The 16,727-nt window shown below is 36.7% G+C and overlaps 1 pseudogene; it reads left to right on the top strand.

The window, feature by feature from the left end:
• Window positions 1-4,125: 4,125 nt before the first annotated feature.
• LOC149007955 (transcription termination factor MTERF8, chloroplastic-like) lies at window positions 4,126-9,096 on the top strand (annotated as a pseudogene).
• Window positions 9,097-16,727: the final 7,631 nt, after the last annotated feature.

Below are 16,727 nucleotides of genomic sequence, written 5' to 3'. Positions count from 1 at the left end.
TAATTTTCAGATTCATGTAATCAAACGGGCCCAACGTAGTAGCTGATGCAACATATCTCAATATTTTAACACCCTTCTTCACACTTCTTTTACACACTTACTGCATAGAGATATTTCTGTTTTTTTTTTTTTGGTCAAGAGATATTTCTGTTACCTTACGCTGAATGTATGGTCTTATATATTGATCTTTTGTACAATGAAATGGTTCTGTATACTCACCATTCAGGTCGTTGAATGGCCCAGGATCTTCCTAAGAAACGTTCCATCGTTCAAAGTAACTATTGCGCCCAAATCTTACTTCTTCAATGAACTAGGGCTGAATCCAATTGCTTTGGCTTTCCTGTTCACAAAGAAGAGGGAGTGTATCAGCCCACTCGGGTGGTCGGGCAGCCACCTCCAAAGGTTAGTCAGATTCGAAACAACACCGCCATTGAGTAGGGCTTTAGAACTGCTCGAGTTGAAAAGCTTCGAGAGAGTTGTGGGAGTAAATGAACATTACCATGAAATGTGGTAGGTATATGTATTTATAATGAAATCTAATTCTTCACAATCAGGAAGCTTCATTGTGCCACATTCGAGGCTGTTAGTAGGCAGGGTAGCCTAGGCTAAACTTGATAGTTCCTCGCCTGGATAGGCAAACAAAATGAGGTTTGCACTGCCAAGAAAGATGTGAAGGTATGGGTCTCATCAAGGCATGCACTAGCAAGAGGGAGTTTCCTTAGGGGTAAGAGTCTCATCAAGGTACCCGATGACAGGTACGGAAGAGAGAGTTTCCTAAGGGGGTGAAGCTTTGTTTTGTGGAATCTAGTTGGTTGTGCACAGGGAATCCAAATCATCACCCAGTCAGTCAGGGGAGCACAAATGGTTTTACCACCACATAATCAGTGGGCCTCACAGGCAAAAATATATATATATATATAAAAAAATAATAAAAAAAAACTCTCATCACCCAACCCTGGGCCCCTGTAATTTGTGTTGGTAAAGCTGTTGGGGAGCACAAAATGCTCAAGAGATATTCCCATGGACCTTGCTTGACGATGAAGGCTTGGGAATCTGTTATACTTGGTGAATTTATATACAATGGTAACAAATTGTGAATAAAAGATGGAAGATTGAACGGTTAAAAAGTTGATAAAATTTTTTTTTTTTCATGTTTTAGACCAAAAATTTTCCACTTAAAGTGCGAAGACTGGAGTTTCACCCAACTTTAGTGGTCATCGTGAAGCCACCCTAGCCTTTTCACTTAAGGGTCGTGCTTTAGTGCTACACAATTAATGCTCAGCATTGTACTGCCTAGAGCGAGATTTTACGTAACACCCAAGCCAAATGACTTCACAAAGAATTGTTGGTCATTGTCAATGGATCCAACCCTTTCATGGAAAGATCTTAGTAAGTCATTGGATATGAATCTAACAGTTGATCTATAGATTAGATTATACGTTTTAGAAATAGATGCAGTAAGAAAGATGAAGATTTGTTCCCACTTTTACCCATGTGGGTCTGAATTGGGCTTCAAAATTTCTGGACATTGGAAGTTTCAAAATTTCGAAGCGCCCCATGTTAGATAGGATCAAACGTTTAAAATTGAGCAGATTCCTGTCTGAAATTTTCAAACCCTCTGGTTTTCCGTTACAACATTTTTCTTATCTCACCGGAAGACGAGAGGAGATTGAGAAGTCGATGCTTGGAGCTCGTTCCATTCAGAACCCTAGTAAGTCATTCTGCTCTTTAATACTCCCAGGATGTTCAGTCTCTGTAGCAAAAAGCATGGTATGAAGTTGTTTGTTAATTTTTCAACACGTCATGTTCGTGTTCGAAACTCATATATTTGGTTTTGTTCAAATGCCACAAAACAATCATCTCTCACGGTTGATTATCTCATAAACAGATGTGGGTTAACCCAAGAATCTGCTCTTTCTTTTACTTGCAAATATTAGATCTTGCACATGCATACGAGTCCATTACCATGGTTAAACTATAAATTAACCATATCTTCTACTGGTCATATTCCTTATATCTCTTTGTTATCTTCAAACGTGTAAAAATTTTCAGTTACAATATAAGTTCATTAGTTCACACCAATATCTCACTTTCTTTCTATACTCATTCTTGATATTCAATTCTACCCAAAAAAAGGGAAACAGAAAACAGAATCAATAGTATGGTTCAAGATAGCTTTTTTTCCAGTAGGATATGATGGCAATTGTGAAACAGACGATAAACATATCTCCTATCTCTGTCATCTTTAGGTTTTTCATGTATATTGAATCAACAAAAAGTATGAAAATTGTTTTTACATGACCACCTCTTCACTACAAAATTATTTATCTTTGAGTGAGTTCTTACATGATGGTCATCAACCACTTACTAACACTATTGCAATGAGCTGTTATGCACTTATGCTTGGTGAATTTATGCACAACAGTAACAAGTCGTGAAACAAAAATTGAGGATCAATGAAATTGATTAATTGAATCATTAGAAGCAGCGTTGAGGTGGTGACAATTAAAAAGATTGTTTCGTCACTGATCCAGTATTATGATCGTTGGGAGGAATTGGAAAAGCCATTGGCAATGGTTGCAATGCAGTCTAATTGTTTTGCAGTGGTATGAAGAAAAAGATGTAGGTAGTCATTGTCATTTTGCTCTTGTTTGATGGCTTGTTCTTTTTGGGTAAAACGTCTAATGGCTTTTCAGTTGAGCATCGATTTGAAATTTTCAAAATTCAGTAGCACGATATCTTAGTTAGCATTTGGCTTCAATGACACACATGAATACGTGCAATACTGAGCAGCCTACTGTTCAGATGTAAAGTGGTGGTCGAGAATGATTCTGGCACCAGTTTTGATTTATTTTTTTTTTTTTTCTTTTCTTCTTTTCTTTGGGTTTCAGTGGTGTACTTCAAAATAATAAAAAGGCAAAACAAAAGGAAGAAAGTGATAATTCGACCAACAAAGGCAATCATAGCCAACAAAAGTTCACCTTTTGATGAACTTCAGCTTCAGTCAAGCTGACAGAACCAGACACACAGGAGATAGCCTATGTAGCAATGAAAGTACAAGCAACGTCTCAAAGTAGAACTCCCCGACCACCTTTGTTAGACGTGGAGCACCAAGAGCTATCCTTGTATACATCCTACAAGAATCCATAGCACCCCTAGAGATAAAACAAGGTGAATAGCATTAACATTTTGCTTTCAAATTCTATTTTTTTGCATGGATTTTTTATTTTGAAATTGGTGATCTTATTCATTTGGAGATGTGGTTATTATATATGTTAGGATTAAAGTTTAAGTATAAAGTTGCTTAAAGCATTACACCCTGAGTACTTAGATTGGAATATCCAGACCGTTGTTTCCAGCTAGTATTTATAAACCGACACTAGGTTCTACAGTTAGTTGGACTCTCTCATGAAGGTCCATTACACCGTTAGATCCTAACTGATCCAATGTCCTATATTAAAACATATATTAGGTATAACTCAAATACTTCAACCATATTTGAGTATGACTCAGATACTTCAACAACATATACCATAAGACAATTGAATCCTAGCTTCTTCACTAAGAGGTGTTGAACATTGCTAATCCACCCTTCCATGGTAAAATATAGTAGTCTCTTCTTATATCAACAGCATAAAAAAAAAAAAAAAAAAGAGAGAAGAAGATCGAAGAAGAAGAAGAAGAAAAGATTTAGTAATCTCTTCTTATAAAAGAAAGAGAGAAAATTATATGATTATGTACTTTTAAGTTTTTTTTTTTCTACAAAATAATCATATGTTTCAACTAATAAAACTAGTTAAAACTGAATTTGAAATTACTTAATTAAATTAGTGATTTTTCATCATTTTTACACATTTTTATTCCTAAAACTAATCACACTAAAGGGGGAAAACTATTTGTTCATCTCGTTTGGAATTTTGGATAGTTGTATATTTTCATTATATGGTCAATTTTAAGATTAAAAATACCTTAAAAAATTAAAAAACGATATTTTAATTAATTTTATAATTTTAAAATTAAATTTAGCTAGCTTTATTAATTGAAACATTAAAAACCTTAAAAATAGTAATTTTCTCTCAAAAAAATTGAAATTTGTCCCTCCACCATCGCCCATCGCAGCCCCCACGGGCCACGGCATATGTAATGTTCAGATGTTCTAAAGCTTTAAAGCTTCAGACAGCCTCTATTTACTTGTTAGATTTGATAATTCATTACGACTTTGCCAGCTTCTTCATCTCTCACCAGAAGACGAGAGGAGATTGGGAAGTAGATGCTTGGAGCTCGTTCTGTTCAGAACCCTTGTAAGTCATTCAACTCTTTAACACTTCCAGAATGTTCATTTTATGCAGCAAAAAGCATTGTATGAAGTTGTCTGGTAATTATTCAACATGTCTCCTTCGCATTCGAAACCCATATGCTTGGTTTAGTTCAAATGCCACAGAACAACCGTCTCTCACGGTTGATTATCTCATAAACAAATGTGGGCTAACCCCAGAATCTGCTGTTAAAGCCTCCCAAAAGATTAATTTCAAATCCATCACAAAAGCAGATTCGGTTCTTGCCGTTCTTAACAGATACGGATTTACTAAAACCTGTATCTCAAAGTTAATCAGCAAAGATCCAAGGGTGCTCTCTTTCGATCCTAAGAAAACCTTGGAACCTAGGATTGAAATTTTCTCAAATATGGGATTTTCAGGCCGCGACCTAGGAAAAATCTTTTGGAAGGACCCAAGCGTGTTAGCATGTGCCAATTTGGAAGACAGAATTCTTACTTCCATCGATTTCCTTAAGAGTTTCCTTGAGGATGATAAGAGTGTTTCTTTGGCCTTCAGTCGGTTGAGGTGGATTAAGGATATTCAAGCAATAATGGAGCCTAATATTGAGCTGCTGCTGAATCAAGGGGTGACGAAATTTGGAATTTCAAAGCTAATACTACGACGCCCTCAATTACTTACTTGGAGAACATCCCAGCTTAATCAGGTCATCCTAAAAGCGAAGGAAATGGGGTTTGACCCATCGAAGTTGATGTTTATCCCTGCCATTTGCACCCTGTCACAGATGAGTCAGCCCAAATTGGAAGCAAAACGGGAGATCTTTAGGAGTTTTGGATGGTCTGAGGATGAGATTCACTGTATATTTTAGAAAAATGCCACATTGTTTGTCTGCTTCAGAGAAAGCTATTAGAAACCGATTGAACTTTTTTATGAACAAACACGGTTGGACAGCAGCAGAAATTGCCCATGTGCCAGTCATTTTGCTTCTTAGCATGGAGAAGAGAATTGCTCCAAGGTATTATGTTATTCAAGTTCTTCTCTCCCAGGGGTTGATGAAGAAACAAAGTATTAATACTGCACTGAGATTGACTGAGGATAAATTCTTGGAAAAGTTTATTATCAAGTACCATCAGGAGCTACCTCAGCTGTTAAAGGAGTACAAATGTAACATGGAATGACTCGGGCGATGGGTTTAGTAACTTTCAGAATCTGTTCTTACAATATTGAAAGGTGCTTGTATTTTTGTTTTTGATGATATTTAACCTCATAAAAATCCAGGGTATACGGTTGCTTTCTTATCTACAGGTAATGTTCTCTTTGATTGATATAAAAGTTCCATTTGTTTCTGTTTAATATTTTGCTCACATATAAAAAGGACACCAACCCATTTCTTCCCCATGTTGAGGGTCATCTTCTCCACTCTGTCTCACACTCGCTTCCTCATTATCTTCTTCTACTTCTCTATGAATATCTTTTCTTATTTATATTGTTTCCCCAAATTGTTGAATTCAGACTTTTGCCTTGCAAGCCTGTTTGTGGTTATTTGCTTATTTACCCTGTTTGAGTATTTGTTTATATTGAACTACTTGCTGTCTTCTCTGTTTATTGGCTGCCTAATTGTTGCTTAGGTAAGTACTTACCATTTTCAAAGTAGTGAAACGATTGCATTCAATTTATTGCTGCTGATATTCCCTAAATGATCCCTTGGTAAGTTGTTACTTTTGGCTTGGATTCTATTGCTTATTGCTGCCTCTATATCGTGTTTTACTCAATGTATATAGTTTTTCAATCCTTGTTTTCAGCTCCTCCCTAAGGTTTATACTTTTTAGGATAACCTAATCACCACCCCTTCTAGGAACCCAGTCTTCTAGGTTTTCCCCTACATTTGTTTAACTTCCATGGAAAATTTTACATGTGATCATATGGAAGAAATAGCTGTCTAGTGTTATTTCTGTGAGATTTTTGTTGAGAATGATAATCAACCCTGTACAAGTTTTCCCCATGAAAATTTACAAAGCTTCTCTTTTCTGGCTATTTGATGATTGTAGATAGAACCAGAACTAGAAGAGAGAAAGATCAAAAAACAAAGAATAGTCCATGATGAAGGAGACCAGCCTACCTTAGTTTTGTAATATTTAATGAACAGAAATTCTGAATTCTACTGAAGAAGCATAAACTGAATCACTGGAAAGACTGTAAACACTAAGATTTTCTTGAAAGAAACTGAAAATATCAATACAATTCTGCTGCCTCTATACTTACTCCCTCAACTGAGTTTGGTTTATCCAAAATTAGGAAACCAACAAACCATATATAAGACCATTACTGGAAATTCTTCATCAACGATTGTAGAACATGGGCTTATCAATATGATTCCAGTCGTTCACAAAGGAGAAACTGGTTCTATCCACGTCCCTTATGTAGTTGATACACATATTCTCACATATGTGAGCTTTTATAACATTACAAGTTACAAATGTAGAGACAGGTAGATGGGTTTACATCAAAGTGGACTCCAGTTTCAACTCCATTGCTGCTGGTTGTGGATCAAGCAATGACTGTGATACCTAAAGAAGACAAGAAGACGGGGCAACGGAGCATAGTTTGCTTAAGAGCACTCAAGAGTGAAATCCAGAAAGAGCAGATATATATTTTGTTGCTTGATCACACAGAGTTGATGCTGCAAGTGTGAGCTGAACATTTCAGAATGTGAATGAGATTTATTTGCTCTTTGTTTGAAATTCAACATTCTCAATGGGTTTGACTTATTTTTAAGGTCAAATCAGAAGGTGGACTTTGGTTATGAAGCTTGGCAGAGTAGAATAGAGCTACATTATCCAGGCATGTTTGGAGCATTGTTTTGAGAAACTCCTCTTGTTGGGTATCTTTCATTCATCACAAATGGTGTGCAATTCAATTTGGTTGTTGGAGGCTCCTAATAGGTGTTAGGCCTCCTTTAGGGCTGTTCTTCATTGCCGTGATATTGCCAGTAAATGCATCAAATATCTGGTTAAAGATGGCAGAGGTATTTGGCTTTGGCACAACCCATGGCTTGATGGAGATCCCTCAAATCTTGGGACAATAGTATTGTGGAAGCCATTGGTAGACGACATGATTATCGGGTGAGCCGGTTTTGTGGTGATGGCAGATCGTGGTCTCCATATCGTTATGATCCTGTCATTTTTAATAGATGGGAGGAAATTAAAAAAAGTCAAATTTCATCCTAATCTCCAAAGGATATGACGGTTTGGGCTCCTATAGATACTGGTTTTTTTTTCTTTCTCAGTTTGGCCTACAGTGTTGCTCGAGTTGCTTTGCCTGAGGTACCTTGGTCTTTGGTGATCTGGTCTTCCTATGTGCAACCTAGATTCAGCTTCATTACCTAGCTCTGTGCCTTGGATCAGTTGCCAACTAATTCTAGGATTGCATCCTGGAATCATGAAATTAATGCTAATAGTGTTTTTTGTGATGTGGAGGAGGAAACTCAATGCCATTTACCTTTTAGATGCAGTTCCACTCAACAGGTTTGGAGTTCGGTCATTGCTTTGAATGGGTTTGTGTATGCTTCAAACAATCATGGAAGGAATGGAGGATGAACTGCGGTGGATTTATTGATCATTTCCATGGGAATGATTTAAAGTCCAAGGTGCGAAGATTCAGCTTTTGTTGCTCCATTTACCATATCTGATATGAACGGAATTTAATGGCCTTTACAAACTCAAGCAGCAACGTTAGTGCGCTCATTTGAATAACTCTCAGATACCCGTCACAGTTTTACTGATCTTTTTGGTTTGGTTCTTGATAATCCTCATGATAGAGAATTCTTTGGGAGGTAGAGGATTGATGTGAACTTTAAGCTTCCCATGCCAAAAGCCCTAAAATGTGAGTCTCATGAAGTTGGTTGGCTTTGCATAAACTATGATGGATCTCTCACACAGGGTCTTGGTGGTTATGGATTTATTTGGAGAAACTGTATGGGCTAGGTCCTCTTTGTGGCTGCTGGAGTGATGGACGGAAACCAAATCAGACAATGGATCTCACTGCCATTGAAAGGGCTTGCGGATGGCCAGACAGCATGGGAAACGTCGACTGCAGGTCTGCTCTGATTCTCGGGAGGCCACTCAAATGGTTCAAGGGGTGCATCGGTATCCTTGGCATGTAAGGAATATTGTGGAAGACATTAACCTCATGAAGAGAGCTTCAAAGACTGCATCTTTATCCACCAGTTTGGGGGAGAGCAACTTTGCTGTGGATCACTTGGCTGGCCTCTTGGCTGTCAAGGATGAGCTCCATTTCAATCTGGGAGGGCTTTCTTTGGCTTTGATTGATATTGTTCAAATTGATGCTTCTGGAAAATCCTATATCACAGAATTCAACATTCTCAATTGGGTTGGCTCCAGAATCTCATGATTGTCAGCTTCATTCAAAAGAAAACTTTGTCTAGCCTCACACCATCCCATCCAGCATTTCTTTAAGTAATGGAAAAAGACAGAAGAGCAACAAAGAAAAATAGATCCGTCAAGGGGGTAAGTTGCATCTTGTTTCTTGTCTATGGATATTTAGACACAGCAGATGCAATCCATCTCAATTGTTAAACAGCCTTCTTCACGGTTCACACTTTTTTACACGCTTATTGCAGAGAGATATTTGTATTACCTTAGACTGAATATGGTCATGCATATTGATTTTTTGTACAATGAAACGGCTCTGTGGGAGTAACTCTCTTTATTGACAAAGAATGAGGATCAACGAAATTAACTTATTCTGTAGGAGGGTTGAGGTGGTGACAATTGAAACGTTGTTTTGCTGCTCCTCTAGTATTACTCGCCGGGGAAGACTTGGAAAAGCCACCAGAAACAGTAGAAATTCGGTGTTTTGCGGTGGCCTGAGGGGTTTTTTTTTTTTTTTTTTTTGTACAAAGGGGCTTAATAAAGTCGGGGGATAGGAATATTAATATGTTTCATCGAGGGTTGGACCCCACGACCTCCTCATGGGAATATTTCAATCTTTTCTTTTCAACTTACTTTGTGTTTTTTTTTTTTTTTTATTTTAAGAACTGGGTCACGCAGAACCTAAAAGAAAATTAATTTAGTCCAATCAACATATTAGCCAGGAAAAATTCCTCTAATTTTGAAAATAAGTTTTGTAGGAATTTTAGGATTTCCATTTCACCTCACCTTTATTCAATAAACAAACAATGTATTTCTTGATGGAGAGCCGATCTAGACTCTTTTGGAAACATGTACATTGTTGTTATTTGAGGTCTTCCCCTAATAGATTCCTCTTAATAATAGATTCTCCTTAATTTAATTTTTTCCCCAAAAGATTCCTCTCAATTTGAACATTTTTTGGTTAAGTGTCAATTCAAGGAAATTTATCCACTCCAGTTAGAAATTGACCATCCATTTTCCTATAGATGTATGACATGTGTCCCTACATTACATCAAATTATTAAAATCTATTTATAAGTATAAGTCACATCAAAAAGTTGTGATTAAATTAAAAAAAAAATAATGTGACTTGTAATTAAACCCTCAACTTTTTAATGTAATGTTGAAAGTTGACCAAAAAAAATATAATGTTGGAACACATGTCATATATTTACAAAGAAATATTAATTTCTAGATTTTCCTATCAAAAATAGACTAGATATGAATCCCCAACCCATATGGGTCCATTCGATTTCCAAGGGTATACATGTCATACATTTACAAGGAAATATTCATTTCTAGATTTTCCTGTCAAAAATAAACTAGATATGAATCCCCCAACCCATATGGGTCCATTCGATTTCCAAGGGTATACCAAAAAAAACACTTAGACCGGATTTGATTATATTTGAGCTTTGAACCGATCCGGTTCAAACCTGATAATATAATACCCAATTCAGGCCCTTCTTCTGTCCCAACTTCAAAATCTGGGTTCTCACGCTTCAGCTTCAAGCCTTCAACCCAGCTCATCGTCTCACGGGGAAAACGGAAGGAGATTGGGTGGTCCATTTTTTTGTAGCCAATTCGGTTCCGAATCCTTGTAAGTCACTCTGCTCTTAACACTCGCAGAATGTTTTGCTTCTGTAGCAGAAAATTTGTTCATTTACAATGGTGTGGTGTGTCATCAACACGTCTCTTTTTCATTCGGAATTCATCTTTTAGATTTACTTCGGACGCGATTGGAATACCTTCTCCCACTGTAGATTACCTCATAAAAAGATGTGGGTTAACCCAAGAATCTGCTCTTAAAGCTTCCCAAAGGATTAATATCAAATCCACAACAAAAGCAGACGAAGTTCTCGCCATTCTCGGTAGCTATGGATTACTCAAACCCTATATCTCCGATCTGGTCAGAAAAGACCCAGGAATACTCTCAGTGGATCCTAAGAAAATCTTGGTCAAACTGGAATTTTTCTCTGATATGGGAATTTCAGGCCCTAACCTCTCAAAGATCTTCTGCAGAGACGCAAGCTTACTGATGGGTGCTAGTTTGGAAAACCAAATTGTCCCTTCCATGGACTTCCTGAAGAGTTTCGTTGATGATAAGGATATTGCGGTGGTCTTGTCTAGGTTGAGGTGGGTTAAGGGGATTCAAAGAGTAATGGAACCTAATATTGAGACCTTGCGAAATCTGGGGGTGCCATATTCGGGAATTTCAAAACTAATTATGCGACGCCCTCAATTGCTTACTTGGAAACAACCTCAGTTTAATGAGGTTGTCCAAAAAACCAAGGAAATGGGGTTTGACCCTTCGAGTCTGATGTTTATCCATGCCGTCTGCTCGCTTTCACAGATGACTGAGGCTACGTTGGAAACAAAAATGGATGTTTTTAGGAGTTTTGGATGGTCTGATGAGGAGATTCTCTTCCTGTTCAGAAAGCAACCCTCTTGTTTGTGTCGGTCAGAGGAATTACTTAGGATGCGACTGGATTTCTTCATGAACAAAATGAATTTGACTCCAGCAGAAGTTGGGAGGAACCCAGTGGTTTTGCTTCTTAGCTTGGAAAAGAGAACTATTCCAAGGTATTCTGTTCTTCAAATTCTTCTTTCCCAGGGTTTAATAAAGAGACAAAGTATCGGCAGTGCCTTGATATCAACGGAAGAAACATTCTTGGAAAACTATGTTAGGAAATATCATCAGAAGCTACCCAATCTGTTAAACGAGTACAGACGTAACATGAAATGACTTCGCAAATTGGATTGGTGATTTGCAGAATTTGTCCTCATGGAAGGTATTTGCATTTTTGTGCTTGATGATGTGTTACCTTGTATACATCTAGGCTATTTACTGGCTGTCCTTCTACAGGTAACATTCTCCTTAATTGATATTTAGACTCCACTTGATTCCAAGTTTTCACTTGGAAAACTTTATATGGATAATGTTGAACAGATACATCGGCAGCTGTTACTTGTGTTAGATGTTTGTCGAGAATGAAAAATTGGCCCCTTAGAAGTTGTCTCTATGAAAGTTTTATAACTTAAAAACAACCAGTGGATAATTTGATTTTATGGTTTTATTTTCTTTTCTGGCTATTTTTGATGAACAGAGCCAAATGGTTTATGTTTTTGTAATCCTTGGGCAATGTAAACCGTGGAACATGAGATGATTAGTTCAAGATGAACACAGCAATCTGGGTGATAGTGATTATATTCTCCAATTGACTCCTTCAGTAGAAGTAGATTCTCAGCTAACATTCAGCTTGAGCATGATTTACCAATTTTGGGGAAAAGAGTTATTCTTGGAGTCATTGATTTCTCAAGTTTCATATTAGGGCTGGAGCTTGTCTAGCTTTCTGTTTTCCAGTTTTCCATAAGTTTTGTTTTCCTTTCTGTTAATATGCATATACTTGACCTTCGAGAGAGAGAGAAAAAAAAATGTTAGGCATTTGTTCAGAATGATACTATCAAGATTTGAGGAAGAGATTATTGTATTTTGTTAAAAGTAATTTCTGATTTGCAATCATATCATGCAAGTCAGTAATTTTACCAAGACCCAGTGAGTTTGCTCCTTTTTTTTTTTTTTTTTTTTCATTTTTGTTGTTGGACCTTCCCCCACCCCCAACACCAAAAAAAAAAAGACGTAAAAAGTTATCTGTTTCGGAGATTTTTGTTGACATTGAAACATCTGTGGACTATAAGGCCACAGCCATGGACTTACATTTGCTTAGAAGCAGTGTAATTGTTAACCAGTTGAATAGTTTTATTAGAAGCAATGTAAATGTTATGCTTGAGTGAAACTAGTTGAATAGTTGTATTAGAAGCAATGTAAATGTTAAGCTTTAGTGAAACTCAATCGTTTTTAGGAAGACAAAGGTAGTAACTTTTGTAGTACAACCTACTATGATTCTGAAAAAATTTCAAAAGAAGTTTAAAGAAAAATTTTACCTTGCATGACCATTTTGGGTTATGGTTTCTGAGGTACAAATGCTTGGTCTTGTCCGTTCTTGATGAGCTTTCTTGCATGATATTGGTCAAATTTGCTGATGCATATAAAATAGAACGATGGGTTTTAATGGATGCTATATGCATATGTTTCTAGTTTCATTCTTTACTGACTAATTATTCATTTCTTTTATCTTAAGTAGAACTCATGACCTTGAGTGAGATGATTTCATCATTATTACATTATTTAGAAATCCATGAAGCCTACCCCTTTAGTTGGGACTAGGCTTCTTCTTGTTGTCATGGTTTTGGTGGTTTTGTGTGTGTGTGTGTTTTGATGAATACAGTCGACAAACTCTTTGTGTAGAATACAGTAAAATTTTTGTTATCATCTTCAAGAAATGTGAAGCATCTTTGAATCCTGAAAAGTGGATGTTCACCCCCAATTAGAATTCAGAATTGATCCTGCCGACCTCCAAGCAAGAATCTTCATGAAGTGAACATGAATGTCAAGCACCATGATTATGCAAGGGATCTATTCAAATGCAGATGGCTGTAAAATATTTACCTGGAAGTTAAGTGTATATTTGCTTCATTATGTCAAGAAATAATCCCCCTGTTCTTCTTTGCAGACCGTTTGTTACATATATGATGCTTAATTGGTTCAAATCTGCTATTTAGTTCATTTTTATATTTTGCTGGTACATAGTTAACAGATTCTTGCTGGTACATAGTTTTGTGTCCAATTAAATCTTGTCCATACCACATCTTTAAATCTTTAAGATCTCATACTATCTCTCATTCTCTTGTTCATCTGTGAAGGCCAAATATCGTGCTATGGTTGTTGCCACTTACAAACTTATCTGTTTCGTGATATTGGCCTCTCATTTAGCACTCGAATTCCTTTTTATTGTGACAATCAAGTAGCACTTCACATTGCCACAAACCCGGTATACCACGAGTGCATGAAACACATTGAGATTGACTGTCATTTTGTTCGTGAGCAGCAACAACAAGGCCTCATTCAATACATGCAAAATCTCCTCCTAGGGTCAACTTGCTAATCTATTTACTAAAGCACTATGCCATGAGCAGTTCCATTACTTACTTTCTAAGTTAGGCATTCAAAATCTTCATGCTCCAACTTGAGGGGGAGTATTATACACTAAGATTCTCCACATCTCCATCCTCATCACGTTTTCTCCCCACCTCATCTTTCCATATCTACCAAGATTCTCCACATCGCCACCCTCATCACATCATTATCCTCCCACTTCATCTTTCCCATCTAGTATTATTGTTTAATATTTGTAAATCATTCTGATTGTAATTTCCTAACAAGTAGGATTATATTAGGAAACATTCATGTATAAATTGCATTTTTATTGTGAAGATAAGACAACTATTTTCATACAAATTGTTTTGATTATTCTACAATTAACAATATGTGATGAGGAGACTGCTTATCTTTGGCAATCGTTCGAGTTCCTTGTACATAAACTTGTGAAACCTGAAGAATACTTACTATGACTTGTTAAATAACTTTAATGTTTTTCTTGTAAGAATAAATATGTTTTGCATAGAGATTAAATCTTGATCTTTTAATTATTGGGTAATTTTCATTTGGACCCCCTGAGGTTTGATCTTTGTCATTTTTAGTCCAAAGAAATCGATATTTTGCATCTGCCTCCCCTGAGGTATCCAATAAGGTTAATTAAGGACAAATTGTGCTTTTTATGGCCAAAATACCCTTGTATTTATTATTCCGTAAGATTTGCATCATATCATCACAATTAAATCCAACGGTGAGAATAAATAAAAGATATTTACATTTATAAATTTATGAATTATTAATCTTTGAATGTAAAAAAATTATTAAATCTTTAAACCCTAAATGTTTCAGCTTCCTTAACTCCCATCCCCACCACTACTACACCGTCACCGCCACCTCCAAAGCCCAGGAAGCAAATTATACACCACTACCACAACCACTGTCGGAGCCGCCGATCATCAGTTTAGGAAAGACAAAACACCATATCTCTAGCTTCATTTTGTGGGTCTCCTTCTCCATCTCCATTTGTATCTTGTTCTTCACTGACATGACCTTTCATGGTGCGGTTTTAGAAGCCATGGAGTAGTTTCAAGTCTTCCAAGAATGAGATTTCGGAACCCAGCATCTCTATGAGGAGGAAGAGACCGACTATGATTGACATTCCAGCTTCTGATTGGAGTTTAATAGCTTCCAATCCCGTTTTGGCGGAGCTAAAGAGGGAGATTGAATTTGAGAAGGATGGGTTTTCTGTTTACTGTAAGAAAGGAAGGAGACAAACCATGGAAGATCGTTATTCTGTCTTTATCGTTAGAATTTGTAGCAGATTTTACTCGAATGCAAAATTAGACTCAAATGGTGGCGACCTAGCAACTCATCCAAAAAAGAAGATGAAGATGGACGAAGTTGCAGGTAATTAAGATTAAATCACTCGATCACTCTTATGTATTAATTCTTTTCTCTTGAACTTGAATATCTACTTACATTATCATTTCTGCATATAGAAGTTTCAAGAACAGTAAGGGAAGAACATCCAACCCACTACCAACTTAAGATCGAATCATTTTCTTTGATCTCAAGTTCATCACTCGTACAATATGACTCTGACATTTTCCAAGCTGGCGGATACAAATGGTGTTTTAATTGTCTTTCCTGAACTGATGATCGGCAATTCCGGCAGTGGCGGTGGTAGTAGTGGTGGTGGTTTATAATTTGCTTCCTGGGCTTTGGAGGTGGCCGTGACGGTGGCGGTAGTTGTGGGGATGGGAGTTAAGGAAGCTGAAACATTTAGGGTTTAAAAATTTAATAATTTTTTTACATTCAAAGATTAATAATTCATAAATTTATAAGATGTAAATACCTTTTTTTATTCTCACCATTGGATTTAATTGTGATGATATGATGCAAATCTTACGGAATTATAGATATAAGGGTATTTTGGTCATAAAAACACAATTTGTCCTTAATTAACCTTATTGGATACCTCAGGGGAGGCAGATGCAAAGTATCCATTTCTTTGGACTAAAAATGACATAGATCAAACCTCAGGGGGTTCAGATGAAAATTACCCTTACACTAAACAGTACCCACATCTTGGTACTTACAGGATATGTATACTGAACACTATTTACATCTCGGGCACTTATAATATATGTATGCTGTGAAAATATCTTAATTAGAGAGTTATAGATAAGTTCTCTGCAATCAGTTCATCTTCTGAGATTAGAACCTGGGCTCTTGTGATTATGTGTTTGTTTTCCTTCCACCACTGAATTGCAACTCAAGAAACGTAGCAACGGATCCCTGTAACTGGGTTTTGCAATGCTTTGAAGCAACGTAGCAACGGATCCCTGCTAGTCTCTCACCTTGACTTTCAATTTACTTCAACTCAAGAAAGTCTGCAAAAGTAGGTAACTAAACCGAATGCCAGATTTTCCTTTCTTTTGAAAAATCTCAAAGCAGAGCCGCGACTACTTCTGCAAAAGTCTCTCTCGCTTGAAATAATGTTAAAACCACGTAGCAATTGTGAAAAACGTAAACATATGAAAGCTTTGGTCAAAAGGCATAAGAAATATAGCTTCCCAAATTTGCATGTAACTGATGTTTTCAACTTTTCAACCTATGGGTAGATACTCAACCTAATACAATGTATGCTTCTTTACTTTCATGCCGTCCAAGTAATGTTTGAGAAGATTAGACATTTAAAAGCTACCGGTCAAAAAAATATAAGAAACAAAGATGTACCTGGAAGTAAAAGGCTTTTTTTTCTTGTACATCAACCTGTTTGTTCAGTCAAGATAGACTTCTCTATATTAAACTTGAGGGATTGATTAGTTGACAAAAGATCAACGTTTCTTAGTAGGTCAAATGTTCATATTTCATTGAGGCTGGGGGGGCGACAACTAGGTTCATATTCTTTACAATTTTCCTTGCCTGCAACTCCATGTAATTTGTATCTAGGATTGAGACACATGGCCGTTAATAATTCAACAGTTACAATTAAAATCCAACTGAAAATTGAATCTAATATAT

This window comes from Hakea prostrata, chromosome 8 (assembly GCF_041222555.1).
Source record: "Hakea prostrata isolate BN-2017 chromosome 8, UWA_Hpros_2, whole genome shotgun sequence".
Lineage (NCBI taxonomy): Eukaryota > Viridiplantae > Streptophyta > Magnoliopsida > Proteales > Proteaceae > Hakea > Hakea prostrata.
The sequence above is the reverse complement of the archived record's forward strand: the minus strand, read 5'-3'. Positions and strand labels throughout refer to the sequence as shown.